Source organism: Stegostoma tigrinum, chromosome 21, assembly GCF_030684315.1.
Source record: "Stegostoma tigrinum isolate sSteTig4 chromosome 21, sSteTig4.hap1, whole genome shotgun sequence".
NCBI lineage: Eukaryota > Metazoa > Chordata > Chondrichthyes > Orectolobiformes > Stegostomatidae > Stegostoma > Stegostoma tigrinum.
Window position 1 is genome coordinate 32984949 of NC_081374.1, and position 26801 is coordinate 33011749.

The 26801-nt window shown below is 45.2% G+C and overlaps 1 protein-coding gene across 4 annotated transcripts in view; it reads left to right on the forward strand.

Moving 5' to 3' along the window:
• LOC125463028 (neuron navigator 1-like) overlaps positions 1-26801 on the forward strand; it is a 618648-nt gene that overhangs the window by 447496 nt on the left and 144351 nt on the right. The gene's annotated exons all lie outside the window — the stretch shown is intronic.

The following is a 26801-nucleotide window of genomic DNA, read 5'->3' on the forward strand; positions in this document are numbered from 1 at the left end:
ATGGTTATCAACTCCTCACCCCCTTATTTCCAGAATATCCCACCTTGCTCAAGGAATAGTCCATTTATCTTGGTGTTTCAGCTAGACACAGATATGGTACGCTCATCATTCAGTCTGAAAGGTGTGGTCTAATCATAACCTTGACAGAAATACTGATGAGCAATGGTTCCATTGGTGACGCTATCTTATTTAAGATGACAGAAATGTTAAACTAAGTCCCAATTTAACTATTGAGATAGATGTGAAAGACTTCATCAGTTTCTACTGTTTACTCATCAGATACCAGTGTTGCTGGAAAGGGCAGTATTTGTTGTCAATCCCCAACAACCCTTAACAAAATGATGGTGAGCTGTCACCTTTTGTATTGCAATCCAGATAATGTAGGTCTACCCACCATGCTGTAAGTCAGGAGTTCCAGGATTTTGACTCAATGATGTTAACGGAAGAGAAATATTTCCAAATCAGAATGATGTGTGGATTGGAGGGGATATTGCAAGTGGTGGTGTGAGATTTATCAAAACACCCGTGCTCACAATCACAGAACTACTGGAGACAAAGTCGTGGAAACAAGTTCTTTTATTGCGAGTCTGCAGAGTCGGGTGCCCCCGGAGAACCGGAGAGACCCTGATACAGAGTTTGCAGTCTTCTTTTATACATCCCATTCATTATGTATTCAGGCGCCAATGTTTGTATTCCCTCGGGCCTCCCTAAGTGGGTGCCCCCATCTGTAGTTCAGCTCTGGCTTTTACTATTCTCTACTACGCATGTGCCATAGCTGCCTGTGGCCACACACACTCCTCACCTTTCCACCTACTTAGCCCCAAGTGTTTCCCGGATCCAGTTTTAGCTGGTTCTTAATCGCTCCTTACTGTTATCTTCTGCTCACTCAAGCTGATCCCCCATACTGTGCACTGCCGCCGCATCACTTCTCCTCCTTGCTATCACATCTGTGACTACATTCCTGACCAAGTGTTAACTGTTGTGCCTAAGTTCATGTACTAGTGTTAACTGTAGTTTAACCACTGTCCTGTAGCACTCCATTTCTCTCAATTCCACCCTTCTTTTTGCCACGCATTATTGGTTAAACTACACCTCAGTCCCCCCCCCCCCCCCCCCCGGGTTCCTTCAGTTGTTTTCTAAGTTGGCCAACATGTAATTAATCGCTCTCCGTTGGGTATCATCATTATGCTCGCTGTCTGGGGTTTTCATCATAAATAGTGCTGTTCTCGTGTTGGTCAGGGAGGCCGGCATCATACGGGCCAATAGACACTTCAGGATGTTCAGGCATATTATTAGTCCTACCACTATGATTAGGCCATAAGTCGCTAGGTTCACCAACCAATTAGCCCATCCAGTCAAACCCCAACTGCCCCATTCCCACCCTGCCTCCTTGTGATACCTATTCCCCGCTTCTCATATTTTACCAATTTGACCCCGAATATGTTGGGAGAGGTTAGTAATGTTTTATGACACGTCGGGGACATAGCTACAACGTTCATTCCCTATCAGAGCGCAGGTCCCCCCTTTCTCAGCGAGTATAAAATCCAAGGCCATTCGGTTTTGGAGGGCCACTAATCTGAGGGCAATCATTTCAGTAGTGAGGGCCCGCACCTGGGTCTGCGTCTCGCTTAGAGCTATGGTGTGCCATTGGCCAATTCCTCCAAGGAAGCAGCTAACTGTTGAATTTCTACCCCTGCCTGAGCCATCCCATAAGGAGGAAAGAAGGTCCAGAACAAGCGGTCAGTCTCCGTCACCTTTCGGGGTTTGCGCCTCTTCTTTCCCCGTTCCTTTCTAGTCCATGGGACTTAGACATAGAACATAGAACATAGAACATAGAACAGTACAGCACAGAACAGGCCCTTCAGCCCACAATGTTGTGCCGACCATTGATCCTCATGGATGCACCCTCAAATTTCTGTGACCATATGCATGTCCAGCAGTCTCTTAAATGACCCCAATGACCTTGCTTCCACAACTGCTGCTGGCAACGCATTCCATGCTCTCACAACTCACTTGTTTCGGGATGTGTACATGAGGGACTAGGTAGGCTAGGGAACAACAACCACGCCACCCCTTCTGTTCAGGTGGCAAAGTCCCGCTCTGTGCCAGATCCCTGGTCTCCCTGATGTTCACGTCGTTCCCTGGCAGGAATGGATATGCTCTGGTGTCACATACCCAATATGTCCCGTTTAATGGTATGGGCAGGCTATATTCGTGGGCCACTTGGTGCACTTTACAGGACGAGTTCCCCAATTGGAACGGGGTGCTCACATTCCAGTTACAGAAACACGTTGAGTTAACCTGTCCCCGAGGTGGCGTAACTCTGAAACCGTCAATTGCCCCTTGGGTCCGTGGGGCCGGTCGGGGAAACCATCCCTTGAAACTGTAATTCCCCTTGCTCCCTTTCCACCTACCCCAATGTGGCCACCAATTCCCGTAACTAGAATTCCATGTACCCCCCGCCCGACTCCCACGTATCGCTTACAGAGGTGTTGAACTGCAGCACCTCGCCTACTTCCTCCCTAGTCATAGGCAGAATGGTAAGAGGGATTCTGGACTCCCCATGATGTGGGATGGCCGCACGTACCCAACAATTGGTCTGTCCCTTCTGTCTAGCATAGTTCGCACAAGAGTGTAGTAAAATAATTAAACCTTCCACAAACCGCAACGTACAGTATAGTAAACAGACTGTGTGACGTATAATTTTGAACTGGGTACTGTCCTTCATCGTCCTTTTCACTTAATCCGTAATATCAACAGATTGTCCCCCACTCGGACTTCCCACTCTCCCTCGGTTGATGGGTCCACTGGCCCCTTTACCCGCGCCGCGTGCGTCCACCCTTTTTCTTTTGTTCGAATCGCTGTTTCCGTTGTCAGCAACACTAGATATGGGCCAGACCACTGCGGCCGTAACTTCTCCTCTTTCCACGACTTGACAAGGACCCAATCTCCTGCCTTTATCGGGTGGATGGGGAAATCCAGAGGGGGGCTCTGTGCCAGCAAGCCTTTGGTTTTAAGCTCTGTAAGTGAATGAGAGATTGCCAGTAAATAGTTCCTTAGAAATGCATCATTACTTTCAAAGGTGGGGACCCCTTCCTCCCCTCCTAGATAGGGGAGTCCAAACAACATTTCATACGGCGACACCCCTATATTCTTCCAGGGAGCAGTGCGTATTCTGAGCAGAGCTAGCGGTAAACACTTAGTCCAGGGGAGTTTTGTTTCCTCTACCAGCTTCCTTATTTGTGCCTTTAAGGTGGTGTTCATTCGCTCTACCATTCCCGAACTTTGTGGGTGCCAGGAGGTGTGCAACTTCCAGGTAATCCCCAATGTACCACAAATCAATTTATGCACCTTTGCTGCAAAGTGTGTTCCCCTATCTGAATCAATGGATTCTACTATTCTGTACCTAGGGATTATCTGTTCTAAGAGAATCTTAGCCACCACCTGGGCGGTCGCACTAGCGACAGGGAAGGCCTCTACCCATTGGGTACAGTGGTCTACTATCACCAGTATATAGCCCCACCTCTGGGCTCTAGGGAGTTCAGTGAAGTCCATCTGTATTCGTTGAAATGGTCATACTGCCAATGGCTGTCCCCCTTTTGGCAGTGCCCTCATCCCCTTTTTGTTCACTTTCTGGCAGACTATACATCCCAACACCGCTTGTTTCACCAAGGTATATATGCCGGAACATGCGTAAGTTCGTAAAAGGGTGTCACATAACGCCTGGGTTCCCCAATGGGACTGGGAGTGCCATTCATGCAGCAGTCGCCTGGTTACCTCCTGTTTTAGTATTTGTCTACCAGCCGGAAGCCACCACTTCCCGTCCGCTGTTTGTCTGGCTCCCAGCTCCTTTTTCATCTGCTCCTTATCGGAGTCTGAGAATCGCGGTGCCTTCTTTACCCCTTCCCCCAACGGGATCAGGAACATCATTCGCACCGTCACGGATTGGGCAGCCTTTTGGCCGTTCTCGTCGGCCATTCGGTTCCCTCTGGCCTCCAGTGAATTTCCCTTTTGACGCCCTGGAACATGTACTACCGCTATTCTTTCAGGTTTCTTGAGCGCGTCCAAGGTCTTTTTAATCAATTGTTCATGGGCCAGCTCCCTCCCCCTTGTCGTTATCATTCCCCGCTCTTTCCAAATTTTGCCAAATGTATGCGCTACTCCAAACACATACTTTGAATCAGTGTAGATCGTGCCTTCCCGGTTGTCCAACAACTCCAATGCTCTCATCAGGGCGTACAATTCACAGGACTGTGCCGACCAGTTCCCGGGTAGGCGCCCCGATTCTACTGCGGTTCCCGCAGTCCTGTCGATTATCGCGTATCCGCTGTACCTCTTTTTCCTTCCATGCAGTACAATGATCCGTCTATGAACCATCTGCACCCTCCTGTGAGGGGTTCCTCATCCAGATCATTTCAGCTCTTAGTTTGTAAGTCAATGATGTCGCAACAGTTATGTTCCCAGTCTTCCGACTCTTCATCTGCCGCCGGCGGGTATAAAAATTGTGAGGGGTTCGCGTTTTTATCCGTGACTATGGTCAAGTCGTCCTTTTCCATCCAGATTGTTTCGTATCTTAATATTCTTGAATCTGTCAGCACCTATGGGATTTCTGGGTCAGGATTGTCCTGACTGTGTGGGGAGTACATACTACTAGATTTCCACCGAAGGTGAGCTTCTGACTTTCCTCAACCAAGATAGCCGTGGCTGCTATCGCCTGGACACATACGTGCCAGCCTCGGGACACCAGATCTAGTACTTTCGAGAGGAAGGCCACTGGGTGTTTCTGCCCCCCTCATGTTTGAGTCAACACCCCCAAGGCCACTCCATCATCAACATTCACAAATAAGTAAAAAGGCTTGTTAACTGAGGGCAGAGCCAGTACTGGAGCGCTCACCAAGCTGTCCTTTAAGTGGCCGAATTTTTGCTGTTCCTCAGTACTCCAGGCTAACTCCGTCTCTTCGCTAGCTAGTATGTCATAGAGGAACTTGACCCGCCGGGCATATTCATTTATCCAGAGCCGACAATATCCAACAAGTCCCAGGAACTTCCTTATTTCCCTCCGGTTGCTAGGCAGGGGTAAGCCGACAATTCCTGCGATCCTCTCTGGGCTTATTCTCTTCTTCCCGTGGCTAATCAGGTGTCCCAGGTATTTCACTTCTTGGGCGACAAATTGGAGCTCACTTTTGGACACCCGCAGACCCTTTGTCCCGAGGAACTTTAGTAGCTGTATAGTGGATTCCTGGACGCTGTCCTGTTCTTCCCCGGAGAGTAAGAGATCGTCTACATACTGTATCAGTTGGGTTCCCGGGGCCCCAGAGTATGCTTCCAGTACTTGTTCCAGTACCTGCCCAAACAGGTTAGGTGATTCCATAAATCCTTGAGGAAGAACAGCCCACCGATATTGCTGCTTCCTTCCAGTGCGGGGATCCTCCCACTCAAAGGTGAACAGATCCTGGCTTTCTTCAGCCAGGGGGCAGCTCCAAAAGGCATCTTTTAAGTCGACCACACTGAACCACGCATGCTCTGGGGGTATCCGGTTCAGAACAGTATAGGGATTCGGGACTACTTGATGTTGGGTCTGAACTATCTTATTTAGTTCCCGCAGGTCCTGAACAAGACGGAACGTCCCGTCCGGCTTCTGCACAGGTAACACTGGGGTGTTGAAGGGGGACATACATCCTTCCAGCATTCCATCCCGCAGAAGACCCTCGATAACCGGCTGGAGCCCCTTTCGCCCTTCGAGAGAGATGGGATACTGTCTCACCTGGTACTGGGCCATAGCCTTCCTTCAGGGTTATTCGGAGGGGAGGTATCTGTAAACCCCCTCTGTTGCCCTCTCCAGACCAGACCTGGTCCCCGATCTCTCGTTTGTCTTCCTCCCTCAGGGTGCATAACTGAGCCACAATATGTCCTCCAACAGGAGCAGTCCCTACCCCCAGGTGTACTTGTAAATCTCTCCCCATAAGGTTTACCCCTGCCTGTGGGATAAGGATCAGGTCCTCAGTAACTGCCCAGTCTTGGTATGTCACTTTCACGTTCTCAATTACGACTGTTTCAATTATTTTCCCGCCTACTCCACATACTTTCACTTTATTTTCTCCCAACGATGTTCCGCGTGGAATATGGACCATGCTCGACCTTTCAGCTCCAGAGGCCACCATAAATACCATCTCCTCTCCTTGGGGTCCTATCTTTAAATTTACCAGGGGTTCCCCTCTACCGCCCACGGATCCTGCAGTGGGCGGGGACCCCCGACCCCCCCTAATCGTCGTCCTCCATCAACGCGTAAGAATGGGTCTCTTTCCGCAGTTTGGGGCATTCTCTTTTAAAGTGTCCCTTTTCATTACAATAGTAACACCTAGAGGGTCCTGTCCTCCAGCCTTGCGCTCTCTCTCTCTCTCTCTCTCTTCTATCACTCCGTCCTCTCCCACCTTCCCTCCGTTCGCCCTCCATCTTGCCCCACTCTTCTTGTCTCAGGGCCTCCCGCCCTCTGTCTCTTTCCCATTTCTTCCTGACGGCATGCTCTACCGCCTGCATCATCATCTTAGCCTTCCCCTTTTGCTTCTCGTCCTCCCGCCTCACACAAACCTTCTGGGCCTCCTTGAGTAATTGATCAAGCGACCTTTCGTTCCAGTCTTCCAATTTTTCCAACTTCCGTTTAATATCCGGTCAGGATTTGGTAACGAAATTCGCCTGCAGCAGTTGTTGTCCCGGCTCAGAGTTTGGGTCAACGCCCGAGTATTGTTGTATATTTTCCCGTAGTCTCTGTAAGAAGACAGCCGGAGCTTCCTCTTTCATCTGTCTACTCTCGAAGGCTCGCTCGAAATTCTGACCCTTTGGTACCGTGTCTTTTATCCCTTTTACTATGAGCTCCCGAAGATCCTGCATATTTCGCCTCCCCCCTTCCTGTTGCTTCTCCCAATTGGGTCGCACCACGGAGAACTTCGCCTCAGGTAATACCCCAAGGTGCCCCTGCTGGGGCGGGTGGTCCCTTTCCCATATCCTCATTCCAGCTTGCCGGATCATCTGTCTTTCCTCCGAGGTGAACAGGGTCCCCATTATAGCTTGCATCTCGTCCCAGGTGTAAATATTAGGCCCCAGAAACTGATCAAATTGTCCAGCCAACCCTAAGGGGTCCTCTAAAAGATTTTTCATCTCCTTCTTAAAATTCCTGACTCCCATGCTAATGAGGGGAACGTTTACGAATCCCAAGTCGCCGTTTCCCACTGGGACCTCTCGGAGTGGATTCATTGCGATTGTGATAGGGTTCTGGGTGCCTTCCATTAACAGTTCCACTTCAGTTCTCCTTATCCTCTTCTGTCCCCTGCCTTCTTTCTGAAACATCTCATCAAGAAGGTCTTCCGAGACATTCCCTTTTGACTGATCATCCCCTTCCTCCCTTAGGTCGTATTCCCTCTCATTGCTAGGTACATTCGGGTCTACGTCCCCCGCCGTTTCCACACCCGCGGCCCCCGGACCGTGATGGGCTGCCTGGTAGGGTGGAGGCAGGTGATCAAGCCGATTCCATGTGGGAGCGCTCGAGTTCTCCTCTTTGTTTTCATCCATTTTAAATAACTTTGCTGTCGGTATCCAACACCTTGCATAGTCCTGCTACTCCGGATTAGGAGGACTCCTTTGACTCACAAAGACATTCAAGTTCTGACAAACCCAATTCTCGTCGGACCCCAAGCGTGGCCACCATACTGAGGGTCCACGGATCGGGGTTTTCGGACATTCAAAATAACGACAGTATTCTATCATAACTTCCTTACTTTTTCCCTTCGTCCGCCCCGTGTCCCAGCTCCTTAGCTGCCGCCCTATCGGACTATCAGGCGGGATCACGGGGCACTGTCCCTTAAAGTCCTTCTCTTCCTTCCCTCCTCGGGGTTTCGTGCACGTGTTTCCCATGACTACTTCTTCCCTGGTACCGGTACCCTGAAGTCTTTGCCGACTTCCCACGGACTATCGGGTGAGCTGCCCCAGATGCACCTTGTCCTTCCTGCGCCTGTTTCCCCTGGGTCTTGTTACCCAGACCCTGCCGACCGCTTTTTGGCAGACGTTCCCCCGATCGCCCGAGTAGTACTTAATAGTCTTTCTTTCTTACCCGGGTCTTGTGCACAAGAATTGCTCGATCGCAGCGTGCTACCGATGTCCTACCACCACTTGTTTCCAGAGTCTCCTGTCCGAATATCACTCGCTCAGACCGCCCAACGTCGGGCCAGGACTTCAGGGACCACTGAACTCAGCGGGGTGCACCTCCCCCCTTCCTAGACCTGCCGTTGGACATCTCAGAGTGGCGATCCTGGACGAGCCCCCAAATTTGTGAGATTTATCAAAACACCCGTGCTCACAATCACAGAACTACTGGAGACAAAGTCGTGGAAACAAGTTCTCTTATTGAGAGTCTGCAGAGTCGGGTGCCCCCGGAGAACCGGAGAGACCCTGATACAGAGTTTGCAGTCTTCTTTTATACATCCCATTCATTATGTATTCAGGCACCAATGTTTGTATTCCCTCGGGCCTCCCTAAGTGGGCGTCCCCATCTGTAGTTCAGCTCTGGCTTTTACTATTCTCTACTATGCATGTGCCATAGCTGCCTGTGGCCACATACTCCTCACCTTTCCACCTACTTAGCCCCAAGTGTTTCCCGGATCCAGTTTTAGCTGGTTCTTAATCGCTCCTTACTGTTATCTTCTGCTCACTCAAGCTGATCCCCCATACTGTGCACTGCCGCCGCATCACTTCTCCTTCTTGCTATCACATCTGTGACTCCATTCCTGACCAAGTGTTAACTGTTGTGCCTCAGTTCATATACTAGTGTTAACTGTAGTTTAACCACTGTCCTGTAGCACTCCATTTCTCTCAGTGGTGTTCCTAAATATCTGCAGCCGTTAATCTCCTAGATGGCAGAGGTTGTGAGTTTGGAAGATGCTGTTGAAAAAGCCCTGATGTGTTGTTGCAGTGCATTTTGTTAATAGTATATACGGTAGTCTCTAATATTTCAGTGATGAAGGAAGTGAATGCTAATGGTGGTGATTGGAATGCTAATCATGGAGGTAGCATCCTTTTGAGCATTGTTGGTGCTGCATTTATCCAGGCATGGGACGTGTTTCTGAGATAATCAAATGTGAGGCTGGATGAACACAGCAGGCCAAGCAGCATCTCAGGAGCACAAAAGCTGACGTTTCGGGCCTAGACCCTTCATCAGAGAGGGGGATGGGGAGAGGGAGCTGGAATAAATAGGGAGAGAGGGGGAGGCGGACCGAAGATGGAGAGTAAAGAAGATAGGTGGAGAGAGTATAGGTGGGGAGGTAGGAAGGGGATAGGTCAGTCCAGGGAAGACGGACAGGTCAAGGAGGTGGGATGAGGTTAGTAGGTAGCTGGGGGTGCGGCTTGGTGTGGGAGGAAGGGATGGGTGAGAGGAAGAACCGGTTAGGGAGGCAGAGACAGGTTGGACTGGTTTTGGGATGCAGTGGGTGGGGGGGAAGAGCTGGGCTGGTTGTGTGGTGCAGTGTGGGGAGGGGACGAACTAGGCTGGTTGAGGGATGCAGTAGGGGAAGGGGAGATTTTGAAACTGGTGAAGTCCACATTGATACCATATGGCTGCAGGGTTCCCAGGCGGAATATGAGTTGCTGTTCCTGCAACCTTCGGGTGGCATCATTGTGGCAGTGCAGGAGGCCCATAATGGACATGTCATCTAGAGAATGGGAGGGGGAGTGGAAATGGTTTGCGATTGGGAGGTGCAGTTGTTTGTTGCGAACTGAGCGGAGGTGTTCTGCAAAGCGGTCCCCAAGCCTCCGCTTGGTTTTCTGCAAAGCGGTCCCCAAGCCTCCGCTTGGTTAGTTCACAACAAACAACTGCACCTCCCAGTCGCAAACCATTTCCACTCCCCCTCCCATTCTCTAGATGACATGTCCATCATGGGCCTCCTGCACTGCCACAATGATGCCACCCGAAGTTTGCAGGAACAGCAACTCCTATTCCGCCTGGGAACCCTGCAGCCTAATGGTATCAATGTGGACTTCACCAGTTTCAAAATCTCCCCTTCCCCTACTGCATCCCTCAACCAGCCTAGTTCGTCCCCTCCCCCCACTGCACCACACAACCAGCCCAGCTTTTCCCCCCCACCCACTGCATCCCAAAACCAGTCCAACCTGTCTCTGCCTCCCTAACCGGTTCTTCCTCTCACCCATCCCTTCCTCCCACACCAAGCTGCACCCCCAGCTACCTCCTAACCTCATCCCACCTCCTTGAACTGTCCGTCTTCCCCGGACTGACCTATCCCCTCCCTACCTCCCCACCTATACTCTCTCCACCTATCTTCTTTACTCTCCATCTTCGGTCCGCCTCCCCCTCTCTCCCTATTTATTCCAGCTCCCTCTCCCCATCCCCCTCTCTGATGAAGGGTCTAGGCCCGAAACGTCAGCTTTTGTGCTCCTGAGATGCTGCTTGGCCTGCTGTGTTCATCCAGCCTCACATTTGATTATCTTGGAATTCTCCAGCATCTGCAGTTCCCATTATCTCTGATACTATGGGACGTGTTTCTACTAGGTAGAAAAAAGATTTAGGGGAATCAAAAGTTGAATTACTAACCTCAGTTGCTGCTTACTATTTTTCTATTGGTGTTAAAGCTGGCCACTTACAGTAAGTTTTAATGTGGGATCCTGTTCCCATGGTAATCAGGTCACATGGTGTGTCTCTGGGCAGATTTCTATAGGATAAACTCACATCCTGATCACAGCCAAGATACTCTGTTTTATCATTTGTGGATAATGACCATTGCCTGGAGCTTGTGTGAAACAAATTTTAATTCTCACTTCTCATTCCATTTCTGTATACTGTCCATGTCTTGATCAGTTGACTGAAATTGCTTTAATATTTAAGAGCTGCAAACAATTCTCCATCCCAAGTCATCAAAAAATATCCCTAGTTTAAGTACTGAAAATCGTTGAAACTCTTTGAGGAAGCCCTACTGCAAATTTATAAGTCTGAGATGATTGATCTCAACAGCTGCAAACTTCTCTTTTTGATGTCATACTTGGTCAGATGTTGAATTGATTTTCAACAATTAGATAACTTAAAAGCTGCCTTTAGCTGCCCGAATTATTAACTATCAAGAGCAGAAGTAAAAATGAAACTGTTTAAAAAATAACTAAAATTATACCTTAAAATGTCACTTCAATCCAATGGATAGCATTCAAGAAATTAGTAGCATCAAAATATTCCATCGAGGTTTCCTGTTGTGATTTTCTCCTGATTGTTCTCAATATATTTTAACACATGCTTCTGGAAATTTCAGCGTACTGCATTTTCCATTCTATTTCCCATTTTTCTTTTATCACTGTGATTGTCCTATTCCTGATGTGTAAACCTTAGGAGCACCATTTATTATTGAATTTGCTCTGCACTCCAAGGGAGTTTTGTAAGAAATGTAAATGTTGATTGCGGAGCCATTAATTGAACAGCTGGACATTGGTCTGTCCAAGAGAGAATGCTTGGCACTGTTGTGATCAAGTGCTGATTATAATCTCACTGGCTCTTCAAGACTGTTGGGAAAACTTTGGCGGGGAAGAAACAAAACTGCCAGTATGACAATAAGGAGAATTACCAAAAAAGAGATGATGTCATGTCAGCTTCAATTACTCCCAGCACCTTCTCCAACCACAGTGTGTCTCCTCTTTAAAAGGTGCATGCTAACTTTAACTAGCACAGGCTAGTTTTAACTGGTACGATCCACTCATGATATTGCCTGCATCCATCAACAGGTGGGCAATCGACAGCCCTACCCAGATAACTGCAATCTGACAATCTAGATGTTATCCATTTGGTAGTTTTAACTAGTTTGTTGCTGGCCAGAGTTGGTATTCACACATGGCACCTGGGTTTTTGAGACCAGGAAATGTTAAGCTCAGTGAATTTTGTGCCACAACACAAGAACTGAGCCATGATTCATCACACAAAGTTTATTGTAGCTGTGAATATTATGGGATGATCTAAAGGTGACACATGGGAGAAGAGTCAATTTGCAGAAGTGCCTCCAGTTTGAAGTGAGATGGTTGAAGAGGAGCCATAAGAGTGCAGAACAGTGGAAACCAGGAGTTAAATCTAATTTCTGTACTCACCATTGGAGAGCCATGAGCAATCTATGCTGGCCAGAGCTGGCTTTGACAGAATCACCAAAGTATTACAATGCAGAAGGAGGCTATTCAGCCCATTGTGCCACTACTGGGCAGGGGCTCAATAAATTCAATGGCCAACTGCCTTCTTTCAGGGATTCCGTCTCTGAGTTTGCATGTTGTCCTGACAAGAGCTCCCACTGCTAGGACTGCAGCCAACTCCTGAAGCAGCTATGGCGATGGCCAAAGAATGCAAATTCTTAATGGAGCCTACTTGAGCTATTCGGGTAGGACCAAGTTACGCATGTTGGAGTTATAATATGTATTTTTGACTCTGCAGGTAAATATCATCTTTGAGCTGACGTTGGAGGGCGTGCCAGATCAGAATGGTCCCCCGTTCCTCCTTGAACATGCAGGGGTGGCAGTGGCATTGTGGTATGATTGCTGGATAGTTAATCAAGAGACCCAGATAATGTTTTAAGAAGCCCGGTTCAAATCCCACCACGGTGAATGGCAGAATTTTAATTCAATCTTTGTAAATAATAAGTCTATGATTGTAATGCTAATGATGATGATGAATCCATTGCCAATTGTCAGGAAGAAACGGTCTGAATCACTGATGTTCATTAGGGAAGGACTATAGCCAACATGTAACACACAGCAATGTTGATGACTCTTTACTGCCCTGTAGGTAGTTGGGGGTGGGCAATAAATGCTGAACTAACAATGATGCCCTCATCCTGTGAGTGAAAAAAACTAAAGAAAAACTGCCATCTGTACTAGCCAGCCTGAACAAGTGGCATTATGCCCCTCTTTCGCTGGTAGAATACCAGTGGCAGTGGAATGGGACTTGTGACTCAAAAGTTAATTCAGTTCAGCTCTGCCTTAATTCTGTAGCTGATCTAATAGAGGAAAATTGAGTGCCTACATGGTCTACTGGGAGACCTCCTGTGCCATTGCGTGGCTTCTCTGACTCTGAGCCAGAAGCTCTGGGTTTCATTCCCACCCCATGACTTGACTAGGTCAGTTCTATGAAGACCACCAACCTGCAACTCCTTGCAACACATAGCCTAGGCAGATAGTAAGAGTGCGAGAGATCTGTGTGCCTGTGAAGGAAAGAAAATTGTAGCCTCTTCAATGTCACTATCTGGTAAGTTCGCACTGTAACATGTTTAAAAGCTCACGTTGTCATAGTAATGCATATTCCAAATGACACCAATGCCCCTCGGGTCTAATGATGCTGAGGCTCCAAGAATAACTTACAAGAAAAATCAGCCACAGTTATAATCGTTAATGATGCAACTTTGATCAGTTTTATTTTACATCATTAGAAAGTGGAGAGAAACAGAAATGAGTGGTTAGAGGTTGCAGTTGGGATTTTAATAGTAAACTATATGCTCAAAAAGGGGCTGCAGTTTAAAATTATATAATTAAGATTATTAAGGGTACGTTTAACCTTGGGTTTAGTTATTTATTTTGATCTTCCTGTTTTTCATGAGATTTAATTGTGTACCTCGTGCACATGCACCAGCCTGAAGCAGTTGAAGAGTACTGTTTAATTGCTAATAAATCTGCTTTTATACAGAGCAGTCCTCTAGAATGCAAAGGAAGTATTTGGTAATACAGAGAATGTGTGTTCGTAAGTACAAGGCTAGCTCTCGAACTGTGGCTGTTAATAAATATAGCATTCACATTTGAATTCATAAATGCAGAGACTAAGTAAATAAAGCAGAAAACTGAAGCTGGCTAATTTATTGACTGAATTAGTGATAACTGAGGAAATATTATTCTCCAAGAATGTTTTTTTTTGCAAGTGAGTAGAGAAACTACTCAATATCCTTCAGACATTCAGAGCAAAAGGAGCAAGAGACTGTCATCAGTGATTGAGTGTAGTTGTCAATGCCTCTTTCTTGGAAAACTCTGTGAATTCTCCTTATTTAGTTTAACCAGAAGTGTTAAAAACATACTTGCCTAGGAAAACAGCAATGCTGTATTAATCCATTTAATGGAAAACCTTTCTCGGCCTAACAGAGGAAAATGAATGTGAGCTTTAGACTCCTTTTACTCTGGGTCAGTTTTTCAAGTTGTTGCTGGTTGACTGCACCACAAAAAGCAGATCAACAACCATAATAAAATGTGAGGCTGGATGAACACAGCAGGCCGAGCAGCATCTCAGGAGCACAAAAGCTGACGTTTCCGGCCTAGACCCTTCATCAGCTCTCTGATGAAGGGTCTAGGCTCAAAACATCAGCTTTTGTGCTCCTGAGATGCTGCTCGGCCTGCTGTGTTCATCCAGCCTCACGTTTTATTATCTTGGATTCTCCAGCATCTGCAGTTCCCATTATCTCAGTTCAACAACCTTAGTGTGTGGAACTGAATTCAGGAATTTGGCAATTTCATGTGGGTGGGGACAAAGCAAAATGTTCCTCACTTCCAAGGAGGACTTGGTGACTTTCTCTTTAAACTCTTGAAAATATCAATAGCGATGCTGTTGCCCACTGGCTGAAGAACTGGAGAGAGCCCGGTGTTTCTGCTTTCTGGAAAGCCCTACTTCAGTAAGTGCCATCTGTGCAGGGCATCCCTGGGATGAAAAAAAAACACAAAAAGCTACAGACCAATCAGAAGCTGGCATCTTGACATTGGCAGTGCCTTTGAACAGGGCTTGATCTCCTGGACGCATACACGTTGTATGAGTTTCCTTAAAGAGCTTCCTGTACATCAAAAGCCCCATCACCTGTTGAGTTAATACCCTCAGCAGCAGGCGAGGCTTTGAAGTGTGCATTTCATTGGCTTCATTGATGGCAAGGGTGTTATCAAAGGCCTTCCTGTTGTAGGCTAAATTGGTAAAATGTAGCAGAGTCTCGACCTGTTACTTTCCCATCCACCTCCTCATTTACCACAGGGACATGTATTAAATTCCACTGAGCTTTCCTGGTCATCAGAGAATTTTGGTGCCTGATTGTAAGCACTTTTGAGAACCATTACATTATCATTTGAAATGCAGATCACTTTTATAGCAGCTTATGGGAAATTGAGTTTAAAATATGCAATTTTTCATTCTTTGAGTACATCATTCAGTTACTGTGGGTAAATCAAACTCTCTGCTCAACTCTCTTCCAAATTGTTGGGCTGAATTTTCTGTGAACAATTTCCTGTCAGCTGCAAACCAGCCAGAAACACCAGCTGCATCTTCTAAGCATCACTCGATCTGCTGCTTTAGTTTCAAAGCCACCTACATCTGGAATTAGGTCACTGTACTGTAGGTGGAAGCCTCTTGTGACCAGCTAATCAATGTATTATGTCACATGATGTAGAAGGCTATAGCTGCTGATGAGAGAACAACTCGAGTCCATGAATCAAGCACAAAGTTAAGTAATTTGAGACAAGGAAGTTGTCAATAGTTGGGGAGAGGGATCTGGGGGTTCAGAAGCCAGGAAAAGCATGTGGCCATTCCCCAAGACTAATGCCTATGCTTTCACTGAGGTACTATGGCATTGTTCGAGGTTGTCACCCCATTCATGGCTTGGTGGACCCAATCGCTTTGCCTCCTATAAGTCCATTTGGTGACAGAGTGAGGCTCAAGTTGTACTCAATTATCCAGTTAATGATGGGGAAGTGTGGGAAGGGCAGCTATTGATCTTACTACGTAGAACTCGATGCTGGTGGAGGTGGAAGATGGTGGGGTTCAGGTACGATTTCATACTGTCGAAGTAAAAGCCCTTCACTTCTCCTGCCTTCCTTCCTGCAGGAACAGCAGATTGCACAAGTTTCCCTTATTCATTTGTGTGATGTGGGTGTTGTTGGCTGGGCCAGCATTTATTGCCCATCCCTAGTTGACTTTACTAAGGTGGTGGTGAGTTCTCTTCTTGAACCGATGCAGCCCATCTGTTGTGGGTTGGCCCACAATACCCTTTGGGAAGGACTTCCAGGACTTTGACCCAGTGAAAATGAAGGAATGGCAATATATTCCCAAGTTAAGATGATGAGTGGCTTGGAGGGGAACTTGCAGTTGGTGGTGTTTGTGTATCTATTGCATTGGTTATGGTTTTGGAAGATGCTATCTGAGTGGTGAATTTCTGTGGTGCATCCTGTAGGTGGTGCACACTGTTGGAGGGAGTGGATACTTGAGGATATAGTGCCAGTCAAGCAGATTGCTTTGTCCTGGATGACCTCAAGCTTCTTGAGTGTTGTTGGAGCCGCTGCAATTCCAGGCAAGTCGGGAGTATTCCATCGCACTCCTGATTTGTGCCTTTTAGGTGGTGGACAGGCTTTGGGGAGTCAGAAGGTGAGTTATTCACTGCAGTGTTCCTAGCCTCTGACCTGCTATTGTAGCCAGTGTGTTTTTGTGGTGTGTCCAGGTGATTTTTTCATCAATGATAACCCCCAGGATGTTGACAGTGGGCGATTCAGTGGTAACACTATTGACTGTCAAGGGGTGGTGGCTAGATTGTCTCTGGTGATGGTCATTGCCTGGCATTTGTGTGGTGCAAATGTTCTTTGCCATTTGTCAGCTCCAGCCTGGGTATTGCCCAGATTTTGTTGCTTTTGAACATAGACTACTTTATTAACTGAGGAGTCATGTAGTTTTTAATGTATGGGTTTTGAGGAATCTTCCCTACTTGTTGGTAAAGATTCTGTGACCAGGAAACAGAGTTGTGAATAGCAGCTTGTGAACGGCTTTGCTGGTTCATGTGTATGTTTGGTACCTATTGTTCCATTTTTTAGTTTGGAATTCAGTGTAGTTTAAATGAGGCGCTGGTGGTCTGCATTCGGAACAGGCAGTCTATATAACAAGATCATTAGAAGCCACTTGCACAGTTGGAAGTAATACCAGTAGTTTATTAAAGCTCCCTCATGGTTTTGGGATTAACAAATTTATTTAAACTTTCTAGTAAAGCAGTTAAAAATTGTGCACATTTGGAATCCACTTTACACAATGGAAAGGTTACAAGTGCTTAGAAGTTCAGGACACTGGTAGCGTTAAAATGATGTATGTTTATAATAAAGTTTATTCACAGACTTAGACTCATGCCATGCACTGTTTTTTGAGCAGTTAGAAGATTTGTGTAGGATTTTATGACACTTGATTGGAGGCATTATTTTCATCATGAGCCATTTCAGTGTCAATAAAACAAACCCTACTTGGAACAACACCACTTCATATAATATAGGAGACCTGACCTGATTGTAATTTGCAATATTATTTAAAAAAAACAGATCAAGTATAGAATCATTGTGATTTTAGCTACGGTACAACAGATACTTCATAGACTGTCATCACATTGCACAGAGGAATGAATAATCATAAATTATCAAACTTTATTAATATTGCTGTGAGCAGGTGAGGGATTAAATGCCTTTATTTTCCTCCCTCTGTTTAACAACAAAAGATGTTTTGTTTGAATAGGATTGTTGCCAATTCATAGAGTACTTAAATGTTTATGCGTTGTGATCACAAATGAATCGATAGAACAGGCTTTGCTCAGTATAAGTATAATAAAACTAGGTAAAACAAAAAAATATTCACCAACTTTTTTCTCATGCATGCACTTGCCCCCACACATCTTTTAAATTAGAATCTGTGAAAGTGTACATGGTTTGTAATTTGGTAGTTCAGCATGGTTATTTGGTTAAATTCAATGATCTCGATGCTTCTGACTTAACAATGTAGACAACTGAGTTGATTGTTTTCCTGGAGGCAAAGCTGTGGAGTTGAGATCTAAAACGTGTTGTTTGCACTTGGGGAGAGACAGTATTAACAATAGGAGGCAGGTCTGAATTTAAGTTGAGTGGAAAAAGAGAGGGGCAACAGTTAGGTTCTCAGTTGCTTTTCTTGTACCACAGAGAGCATATGTTTAACACATTAAGTGTTGGCTTGTCATGTGATCATTTTCACTGGCAGTATTTCAAACACAATCTGATATTCCAATTGTAACTTGATTAGTTTTTGAGACATGAACAGTCTTCAACCAGAGTCCCAATTATTCTCCAGTAACTGAACATCTCAGATTTCCACAGGTGCATTCTTAAGGGGACACGAAATTTAGGGTCTTTCACAGTCTTCAGCATGTTGTTGTCTTTGGTGGATTTGCAGGTTTACTGTCTTCATTCCAAGGGGATTGGAATTTATGCGGTACAGCAATGCAAGGTAGGTGGCCATCTTGACTGTGAGCTGAAGTCAATTTTGGTTTTTTTTAAAAATGTCCCTTTTTAAAATTTCAGTTTCATGTTTCCATCTGGTGGATTAGAAGTCATTGTTTAGCATAAAACAGATCTTCATGACTGTGTATACACAATTACTACTGCCCCTCCCAGGTTAATCTGGCTTCATCTGTTGAAGTTAGTTTATTGTTTTAAAGCAGTCGTTCCAATGGGATATTGCCAAAATCATGGAATCCCTACAGTGTGGAAGCTGGCCATTTGGCCCACCAAGTCCATACTGACCGTCTGAAGAGCATCCTACCCAGACCCACCCTGTAACCCTGCATTTCCAATGCCTCATCCACCTAACCTGCACATGTTTGGACTGTGGGATGAAATTGGACTACCCAGAGGAAACCCATACAAATGTGGGGAGAGTGCAAATTCCACACAGTTCGTCATCTGAGGGTGGAATCAAATCCATGTCACCAGTGCTAACCACTGAGCGAGGGTGCCACCACAATCTGCTGAGATCTTTATAAAAGTTATTCTATACCTGCTAATTTGTTCATATTAATTGTAAAATTACTTCATTAAAAGACAACTAAAAAAATCTATAGCTTTTAGACTAGTATTGTAGAACATTATTATTCAGATAACTTTCAGCATAATCATGTTGACAAAATGTTTATAAATGACATGAGCCCGCCTTGGCTGTGTCCTTTATCTCTTGCTAATGTATTTGTAACACAAACATATCAGAAGGCTTGCATTTTTATATTATAAAAATACACTGAACTGTCAATGTGTTAATAAGGTACTTTGTGTTGTAACACGTCTCATTCCAGAGAAGTATCTCATTTGACTCCTGTGTAGGACCATCCAGCCCCTCAATGACTGCTTTTGTTCTTGTCATAAATGGAACTGAAAGCTTATTGTGTGGTAAATTGTGAATCAGTCTGCCGTTGGAAAGCAAAAGAGGAACAGGACATCTAAAGTGGGCAGTTTAGAAATTCTTTCAGGTATAAGTGTTCAGTTTACACTCTGAATGTCTTGCGGTCAGAGTTGTGTCTATTTGCATATGCATTTAAACACCATTCTGGAACATGTTGATTAATTCTATCCCTCTTAATGTTCTTTTTCCTCTTTTTTCAGCCCTTGCTTGCTTTCCCTTAATTCAAATGAACCACCTTTTATTTTGTCTCTGGAAATCTTGACCTCTATCCCTATCCCCAGACATGGCAAATTCTTAAACTTCCTACTCTTTTTTTTCACAATGGAAGGAGAACATGTCTGTTGATAGTAGCCACCTACAGGTAATCAATGGGTATGAACAGCAACCCAAAGAGTGGCCTCCTTTTCACTCTCACTGACATTTGGACCACGTTGTGAAGTCTTGCTGATAACTTTGTCACCCTGCTTCTTATCCTCATCACTCACCATTGTTGCCTTATACATGGAAACAGAGAGAGGCCACTCAGCCCTTGTGCATACTCTCCCATTCTAGGTCATGGCTGGTCATTTACCTCCATGGCTTTTTGCACAATTCCCATTAAGCTTGATCTCTGACTTGTGTAGAAGTCTATTGACCTCAATTTGAACTTTACCAACAGACCAACAGCCACTGCTTCGCTCTTCAGTTTCATTTAGAATAAATGGTTATGCACAGCCTAGTGCTTTGTCCTGTATATCCTTTATGGTGGATGCCGTTGACTGATTCTTTGGTTCTTGCATTGTCACATCTTCCCCCTTCTTGAGCAAAGCTTTCCTCTTGTGTTATGTACCGTATTCTGTCTACCACTGTGATGATGTGGGCCTTAACAACAACTCACGGCTTAGTTTTTCCTGTTAAACCTCAGAGAACCATTAACCTGCAATTGTTTGCAAGCTCTTATTTTCAAAGGAATATTTTGCAAACCATATCTCTCCAACAATGAAAACTCATCTTGCAGTCATTTCTCGACTATTATGAGCTCTGTATATGAATCTGAATTAAGTGCTGCAGCTACGAGAGTAGGCAGAGGCTAAAGTGGGAAATCTCTTCCTGACTCCCCAGCACCTGTCCACCATCCCGACTGTACAAGTCAGGAACGTCATGAAGTATTGCATGAGTGCAGCTCCACCAACACTTGAAGCTTGACGCCATGTAGAAAAATGCAACTGTCTTGATGGTATCATATTCACATTGACTGATGCAGAGTCACAGCAGTGTGTACAATGTTCAAGATGCACCACAAAAATTCTTCAACATTCATTTAGCAGCATCTTTCAAACCCATGACAACTATCCTCTAGAAAGGCAGGGGGCAGCGGATACATGGGAACACTACCAGCTGTATGTTCCTCTCTTGACCATCCTGACTTGGAAATATATCAGCGATAACTAGGCGTAGAGCTGGATGAACACAGCAGGCCAAGCAGCATCAGAGGAGCAGGAAGGCTGATGTTTCAGGCCTAGAAGGGTCTAGGCCCGAAATGTCAGCCTTCCTGCTCCTCTGATGCTGCTTGTCCTGCTGTGTTCATCCAGCTCTACACCTTGTTTTCTCAGATTCTCCAGCATCTGCTTGCCTGCTATCTCTTGGATCACTTGCTATCACTGTTCTTTCACTGTCATGGGTCAAGGTCTTGGAACTTACTCTGTAATTGCATTGTGGGTCAACCTACACAAAATGGACTAGAGAAGTTCAAGGAGGTAGCTCACAATCGCTTTTCAAAGGCAACTAAGAATGGGAAATTAATGTTTGCTCAGCCAGTGATGGCCATATCCCCAAATAATTTTTTTTTAAATAATTGAGTTGCTAGTTCATACATGAATACAATGAAACACCTGCTTATTGTATTATTACCATTTCCTCCTCCTCATTTCTGTTTTTGATACTTTCTGTTTCTTTGCCTTGTGTGTGATATATTGAGCTAGAACTCGTCTGTCATCTTTTGGATGATGCTTGCATTATTTTTGTTGTCCCAAGCCCCACACTCAAATTTTTCTTTCAAGGTTTCCATTCACCTTTCCCCTCTCTGTCTCTGTGCTACATAGCCATTTTACTTCATATTCACTCGCCATGCTGTCTCCAGCCTACGTAACTTGCTACGATGTCCAGACTCATCTCCCTCAAGGGATTCCAAGATCTTTGAATTTTTCTTCAGCTTGGACCTGTTCCCTTGAAGTGTCCGCCACCTTCTGGTTGATTCAGAATAATCGATGTTGAAGGAATACATGCTTCGTGAAGATAACACGGTGTAGAGCTGGATGAACACAGCAGGCCAAGCAGCATCGTAGAGCAGGAAAGCTGACGTTTCGGGCCGAGCCCCTCCTTCAGAAATGGTGGAGGGGAAGGGGGTTCTGAAATAAATAGGGAGAGAGGGGGAGGCAGATAGAAGATGGATAGAGGAGAAGGTACGTGGAGAGGAGACAGACAGGTCAAAGAGGCGGGGATGGAGCCAGTAAAGGTGAGTGTCGTTGGGGAGGTAGGGAGGAGATAGGTCAGGTCAGTCCAGGGTGGACGGACAGGTCGGGAGGGGGCGGGGGGAGGGGTTGCGGGTGGGCGGGATGAGGTTAGTTAGGTAGGAGATGGGGGTGAGGCTTGAGGTGGGAGGAGGGGATTGATGGGAGGACGGGCAAGCTAAGGAGGCAGGGATGAGCTGGGCTGGTTTTGAGATGCGGTAGGGGGAGGGGAAATTTTGAAGCTTATGAAGTCCACATCGATATCATTGGGCTGCAGAGTTCCCAAGTGGAATATGAGGTGCTGTTCCTGCAACCTTCGGGTAGCGTCATTGTGGCACGGCAGGAGGCCCAGGATGGACATGTTGTCTAAGGAATGGGAGGGGGAGTCAAAATGGTTTGCGACTGGGAGGTGCAGTTGTTTAGTGCGAACCGAGCATAGGTGTTCTGCAAAGCCGTCTGCTTCAAGTCCCACCCCCATCTCCCACCTATTAACCTTATCCCGCCTCCTTGACCTGGCCGCCCTTCCTGGACTGACCTCTCCCCTCCCTACCTCCCCACCTACACTCACCTTTACTGGCTCCATCCCCGCCTCTTTGACCAGTCTGTTTCCTCTCCACCTATCTTCGCCTCTGCCCATCTTCTATCCACCTCCCCCTTCTCTCTATTTATTTCCGAATCACCTTCCCCTCCCCCATTTCTGAAGAAGGGTCTTGGTTCGAAACGTCAGCTTTCCTGCTCCTCTGACGCTGCTTGGCCTGCTGTGTTCATCCAGCTCTATACCTTGTTATCTCGGATTCTCCAGCATCTGCAGTTCCCATTATCTCTAACTGCAGTGTGTATTCAGATGATAGTGCATAAACTGGATTTATGGCATGTAATAAATAAAGCTCTCAATTATTTCAGCAGAAATCATCCTCTGTTCACATAGTAGAGATTCCAACTACTGTTGTGATATTTATTGTTTAGAATTTAATTTCTAGACACGCATCTGGATAGATGTCAAAGAAAAAATTTAACCACTTTGGTGATGCAATAAAGTATGTTCACTTTGGTGCTAGCTTTGTTAAGGCTGATGGAGTAGTGAGACTTTCTGATCACCAGAGCACTCCACCCAATAAAACCATAACGTTACAGAGAATTACATTATTACCCAGAAGCCACTCAGCTTGTTTGTTTCCTCATTAAGGGGTGGTAGGTTGCTTATCGACAAACACTTGGTGTGCAAACAAATGGTTCACATTGGGAATGGATGGGTCCGTTCGAATCCATCAAAGACCCGTCCACCATCCATGGCCCCTTCCCCATCCCTTTCTCTTTTCTCCTGGAATCCAGTATCTATCCTAAGTTGATGCCTTCAAGCATCAGCAACAGCAGCTAGTGCTGTAGGTGATGCCGCCAGCAGTAGACAGCTGCCAGCCTTTATTTGGCTGGATGTTCTCTGAGGCTGCTCGTTGGCCTTTTCTACCCTAATTATGCTGGAAGCCCCATGCTAGCTAGTGCTGATAAACACTTAGGGGGACCTAAAATATTGGAACAAAATCCCGACCTGGTAGCGAAGTATTCGTTCTTGACCATTTTGCTAATTAAATGTTCAGCTGAGAGAAGAATATTGCACTTTTCCAAGGTGATTTTTTTTATATAAGATATGAAAACCATAGAATGCACGATGTGCATTCTTATTTTCTTACAGCAAGAGGGCATTTAAATAGTTTATTAATACACTTAATTTACTGCAGCAGTCAATAAAAAAAGGTACACCAACAATAAGTGCTTTATTATAATTACAGGGATTCATTTTCTGTTTATCAAAAGCTCACAGGGAAGAATTTTTTTATTGCTGCATTATGCTTTGTGATCTGATTCAAGATATTACATCTGTGTACTTAGGAGAAATAACTAACAATTTTTAATTCCGTGAATGAAGTACAATGCACCATTGACCATACACACAAGTTGCCAATGGCAGTGTTGACCATGCTTTAACTAATATAAGTTGACTATGGTTCTGCTTTCTCTTTGTTGTGAAATGCAGAATTTGTTTTGTTTCTCTCTTTCTCTTCTCTCCACTACCCCTGCTATTCTTTTTAATCATGTAGTGGATGCTGAAGCATAATGGTAGTGTTTCTAATTTTAGACCCATTTTGAAAAGTACTTTTCTCCCTGAAGTTGCCACTCATTTTGTAGTGACAAAATTAAAACTGATCACATACAAACTGGAATTATATTAAAATGTTGATTCCCTTTCTTTTAAAAAAAGGATTGGTATGAATGGTTGTGGCCAGGTTTTCATTTGATTAAAACAGCAGTGATAATTAATTCATGTCTGAGTTTGAGGACAGCTTTGTGAGAAAAGCTTTGATTCCAGCACAGTGCTTTTAAAACTAGCACAAAAGATGGTATGAGCTCAAATTGTGTTGTATGCAATTATCACTTACAATTTCACAACATACTGTATCTATTATGCAGCGTTTGGTGAATTGCCTGATGTGGAAACTTTGTTAATATGGCATGGACTAAAGTGAAAGTCTCCATGGGCACAAGGGAGCATTTTCTGTCCCCTCAATAGAAGGATATTGGTAGTGAATTTAACTTGGGGGTCCTTCTCAAATAGGGCTCGCATGAATTAGAGACCAACTGGCCAGTACCTTTTTATGACCTGTGTGTGTGTGTGTGTGTGTGTGTGTGTGTGTGTGTGTGTGTGTGTGTGTGTTTGAGAGAGAGAGAGAGATGTTCAGTAACATGAATAAGCATAGAACAAGTACATTTTATACTGACACGTTATATGCCACAATGAAATTTGGTTGAATGAGGTTAGTTATCTCAAGCATTCTGACTGAATTTGTTTTTAGAAGTTTTAAAAGTGAATCGAAGGAAATTTTTCAAGCATGATAAATATTCACCAAAACTGTATCTATTTCTATGAAATACAATTTCCTAAAATATACGCATTGGCCCTGCCACTGAGTGCTTGGACGTGTCTTGACATTCATCTGAGGATTGTTCATTTAACATAACAGTCTGTTAGTTTGCATGCTGACTTTGGCCTTGCATCTTTGCATGTGCCCAAGTAAGGTGATTGATAGCCCTTAGTGAAGGAGATCCCAGAATTAGCAGACACTGCTTGATCCCTTCCATTTTCTGGAGTTTCTGCTGCCATCATACCTCCTCACCCAATAGAGCTAGTGTGGAATCCCCACATTGCCCATGAGAAACTTTGGAGCCAGATTGGTTCAAAACAGGATGCTTGGGAATTATGTGAGGTTGGATGAACACAGCAGGCCGAGCAGCATCTCAGGAGCACAAAAGCTGACGTTTCGGGCCTAGACCCTTCATCAGAGAGGGGGATGGGGAGAGGGAACTGGAATAAATAGGGAGAGAGGGGGAGGCGGACCGAAGATGGAGAGTAAAGAAGATAGGTGGAGAGAGTATAGGTGGGGAGGTAGGGAGGGGATAGGTCAGTCCAGGGAAGACGGACAGGTCAAGGAGGTGGGATGAGGTTAGTAGGTGGATGGGGGTGCGGCTTGGGGTGGGAGGAAGGGATGGGTGAGAGGAAGAACCGGTTAGGGAGGCAGAGACAGGTTGGACTAGTTTTGGGATGCAGTGGGTGGGGGGGAAGAGCTGGGCTGGTTGTGTGGTGCAGTGTGGGGAGGGGACGAACTGGGCTGGTTTAGGGATGCAGTTGAGGAAGGGGAGATTTTGAAACTGGTGAAGTCCACATTGATACCATTAGGCTGCAGGGTTCCCAGGCGGAATAGGAGTTGCTGTTCCTGCAACCTTCGGGTGGCATCATTGTGGCACTGCAGGAGGCCCATGATGGACATGTCATCTAAAGAATGGGAGGGGGAGTGGAAATGGCTTGCGACTGGGAGGTGCAGTTGTTTGTTGCGAACTGAGCGGAGGTGTTCTGCAAAGCGGTCAATTCATGACTCAAAGACTTTTCCAGTTAGACTAGAAGGGTGGAAATCCCACCCCCCCCCCCCCCCCCCCACCACTGGATTACAGCAAGCTTGAAGGAACCTATACACAACACAGGATTGTAGCTAACAGTAGCTTTCACCTTAATCTTGATGAAGGTTGTGAAGGAAACTGTAGTTTCCCTGTTAGCCCTTCCAACAACAGGTAAAATAAAGTAGGAATCCTTCTATTCTGTAGTGACCTGTGAATAAGGTTGTTAGTGACTTCAAGTGAATATACTGATTAGATTTCAGATGAAATATAATACAGTGAATCATGGCATGATGAATTGTGGAAAGAATAATGAGGAAGTGAGTAAATGTGAGTGTTGGGAAGCAATCCTATTTCTAAATGTATTCAAAGAAATAAACATAGTTGGCGCAATAAACCGGTGTTGGCAAGAGACTGTAGAATCACAGATTTCACTGAACAAATGTGTATTAATGTCTAGAGTAACGTTGGTAACCTTACTGATACAAATCTAAATACTACTTGGATAAAATATTGTTGCCAGCCCTCCCATGCTTCCAGTAGGTTTTCCAAGTAACCATTCTTCATTTTGTTAGACAAGAGATTGATCAATAGTCATATCATGAATTTAAATTATTAAGCTTATCTTTGAATTTGGGTAAGTCAGCATAGAAGTATAATCTTGTATCATCTTTAGCCTGAATGAATCAATAATATCGTGATCTAAGAATGTGGGGCTTCTAATAATTTTAATTTGGCAAACAATGGTCTTTAGATTACTGTTTTAATCTTTAATTCCCAGTTCTTGGAACACAGATTTTATATAGTAGAGGGCACACTGAAATAAACACTAGATTTTTCTGCAATTGGAGTTGAGAGATTTTTTAAAATGGATTCTCTGGATTATTGACTGTCTACTTGGTAGCAATAAATGAGTTTTGGTAGTGATGAAATGTTAGTCCATCATTGAGCATGTGTGTTATATATGTTTGCCAGTGGAAAAGCATCGCAACTCCATGAGTTTTCATCAAATCCAAGACACTTATGCAAGCCCAGAGCACAGTCAGTTCACAGAATGATTGATTGGCGAATGCATTATAAAGGTAAATGTGCAGGACAGACTAATTGATTTCCTTTATTTACGATATGCAGAAGAAAGCAACTATAGATAACAT